This window comes from Rhagoletis zephyria, unplaced genomic scaffold, assembly GCF_001687245.7.
Source record: "Rhagoletis zephyria isolate East Lansing unplaced genomic scaffold, Rhagoletis_zephyria_1.1 Rzeph_scaffold_00997, whole genome shotgun sequence".
Classification (NCBI taxonomy): domain Eukaryota; kingdom Metazoa; phylum Arthropoda; class Insecta; order Diptera; family Tephritidae; genus Rhagoletis; species Rhagoletis zephyria.
In genome coordinates this window covers 79,884-83,435 of record NW_016158081.1, presented here as the reverse complement: position 1 = coordinate 83,435, position 3,552 = coordinate 79,884, and positions in this window count along the sequence as shown.

The window sequence follows — 3,552 nt, the reverse complement described above, 5'->3', positions numbered from 1 at the left end:
TTTCCTTAAAAACTACTTGCTTAATAAAAAGTTCTATAAACTCAAGATGCCCTCAACTTTCAAAAGTACCTAATACAAAATTTTAAAAAAGAGCTTTGAGTTGAATTTTTGCACTTCTATGTTCGTTTTTTCGATCTCTGATTTTCGATAGAGATGGTGATTTTTCACGATTGCAAAATTTTTTTAATATCTAAAATACCGAAAAAATTAACTGAGCTCTCAAGAAAAACGAAAAATTCATATAAAACGACGGACGAGAAATGGAAAAGAAATTTTCTTCTACCAAAATTTCTTAAATCAGTTTGCAGCTCTAAAGAAAAAAAGTGCTCGTATATTTATTCCCTCATGAAAATTTACAGCAAAAGCAAAGCGCTTTTTCAAGTAACAGAAATTATAATAAATATTTCTTATAATTTCTTTGAGAGCTGGATTCTTAGCTTTAAGATACAGATTGTATTTGAGGTTATTAGCTTTAGGGGGGGTTTGAACCCCAAAACCCACCCCTTGTGTGCGCTAATGTAAGCAACCCTGTTGGAGGCTGGCAAAAAAATGTGATTAGTTTAACGGGATTTAGATACAAAAACCAATTTAAATGATTAATTATGCGAGGTATTTGCGTAATATATATACTCTTTTAAAATATATATAAGTCACGTATAAAAGGAAGCAAAAATTTCCCTCTCCACTTTCCCATTAACAATTCATAATAGAGCAGTTTTTTTACTTACCAATACTAGACTTCAGGTCGCGTATTAGCGAGCTCGGATAAATAGCCGAGTATGCGTTGTTGCTTTGCATGTATTTCGTCATTTAAGCGAGTGTTCTTTTGTAACTCGGTTACAAAAGAATGCACCTACTATAAATGTAGCAAAACTATTTATGGANTACTTACCAATACTAGACTTCAGGTCGCGTATTAGCGAGCTCGGATAAATAGCCGAGTATGCATTGTTGCTTTGCATGTATTTCGTCATTTAAGCGGTTACAAAAGAATGCACCTACTATAAATGTAGCAAAACTATTTATGGAAAATCCTAGATATCAACCTAGTATAGGTCGCCCCGCCAAAAGTTAAATATTGCGCCTAAATATATGCACTATTTATATACGTTACAGCGGAAATGGACGACACGCCATTTCTTTAAATGAAATAAACTGCTGCTATATGTATGTATGTACATATGTATGTTTATACTAAATGTGAGCCAGTGTTGCCAGTAACCTCGTTAATAAAATCCCGTCCAAATATAACATAAATCCCGTATTGTACTAAAGTTGTAACCGAAATCCCGCGCTATATGTATCTATTATACATAAAATGCTTTCAGATGAAGAAACACAAGAATGTACATAAGGGCGGGCAAATGTTTTTTTGCTATACGCGTATAGCATAGAAGAATGTAATTCTAAGCAAATTTGATGAAGAAACAATAGGTCTAAAATCAATTTGGAATTTGCCAAATTGCGAAAATAGGTTTCGAAGTAAATGTGACATTTTATACTTTGCGTCCTCTGGTGAAATTGATAAGTAAAAGATAAGTCCAGAAAAGGATTCCTAATACCAAAAAATCGCGTATAGCATGTTTTTAAATAAAATTGAAGCGCTTTCTAACGGCACTACAGCAAAATGCTAAGAAACCTATTTTTGCAATGTGGCAAACTCCAAATTGATTTTTGATCCATGGTTTCTTCGGCAAATTTGCTTAGAATTACTCGTAGAATCCTGCTGTGATATACGCGCATAGCCGAAAAACCCTCCCATACAAATTGACCCACCGTAATGTACATATATATGCAATATACATAGAATATTATATGGATTATTCCACGTCAAAACGCATGCGGCTCTGCTCAAAAATGGTGGAGAGCTATCGTTGCTTTTAAGATGTGACAAGTTAGGCTTTTTTTGTGGAATCGAAGGTTATGTGGCACTTATAAAAAATAACGATTCGGTACTCAAATTTTCCTATGAATCGTTTGTGAAAATCCAGATAAGGAACAAAAATCGTAACAAAAGGTCGCTATATATGTTTTTGGGATCGCTGAACCGGAATCCGGGGTTAGTTTGGTCTCACGAGGTCAGTATCGCGGTCATTTAAAGGTCGACTAGACGAACTATTATAACCTCAGAGTGAATCCAATTTAACTGAGTAAAATTTTCTGTGAAATATTAGCGAAGTGATTTTGGAAAAATCAGAACTTCCGAAATTGTCTATTGATTTTTATAAATGGTACCTATTATTACTAGGAATAAAAGAAAGTAGTGACTAAAATATAAAATTCTTTTGTTTTAAAATTTTGTCAAAAAATATTGTAGAAGTGGAAAAATTTATAAAAGTTGGTCTAAATTTTAGATTTATTCTAAAAATTTTCCACATATTTGCAATGCGCTCACAAAACTTATTATTTATTTAAATAATACAAATATCCTTCTTCCCAAACTCTTAAATAAATTTAAAATTAGTTAAATAATAACCGAGCGAGTTGAGAATTTTAGATTGTTGGAAAAATTTTAAACGCAGTTTAGTGAATTACTCGATCAGCCCTACGACCTGGACTAGGTGGATTAAAAAGTTTATGATCATTGTAACACTGCGTAATAGAATCACTCAAAATACTTTTCCACTCAAAGTTTAAATCAAACTGATCAACATCTGTGTATAACGCTATGCTTTCTAAAGACTTGCGCTTATTTAGTTCATTATTTTACATTAATTTAAAACAAGTTCAGAGGCCATCCAAATTTATTTCATGTGAATGAAGGTCCGCTGATAAGATTCATANGGTTTAAATCAAACTGATCAACATCTGTGTATAACGCTATGCTTTCTAAAGACTTGCGCTTATTTAGTTCATTATTTATTAATTTTAACATTCGGATTCGCAATAATCAATGCGGAGCTTTTGCGAATACGAATGTACAAAATGACAAATTGTAGCCAATATTTTTGCCTGTGGTCGTGGGAGTANTATCCCGTTTTTGGACAGGAAATCCCATTCGCCCTTTTTAGTTATAAAATCCCGAAAAAAGGGCGAAATCCCGAAAACTGGCAACACTGATGTGAGCAAACAACATTGTGCTTGCACATGATTCAATAATACAAGGTTCGATAAACTGACAGTTGTCTCTCTCGCACCGCTCCCTTAGCAGTGGCACCGTGTTGCTTCTTTGCAAATTTACATGGAAACAGTGTAGCTTTGGTGTGAAATAAAAGTATAAGCTTTTGTGCAATATGTTTATTTGTATATGCATATGAAGCATATTTAACTGATGAAAACNATGCAACTTGTAACAGTACCAATTTTGGATCAAAAAATTTTAACATATACGTCTAGCCAAAGGACTAAGCTTTAAGTTAAAACAAAGGTCTCGGTTTAAAATATGCACTTTTTTTTTGTAAATTTGGAGGCCAATTTTGCCCAAATATACTGTGGATGGCGTAACCAGAGTTGGACTGAGGTTATTTTCACTAGCGCGGCCGAAGGCTACCAAAATGGAAAAGAGTACCCACTGCTGATGGCCTAACACGAGTTTAATTTTTCTTTGCGAAA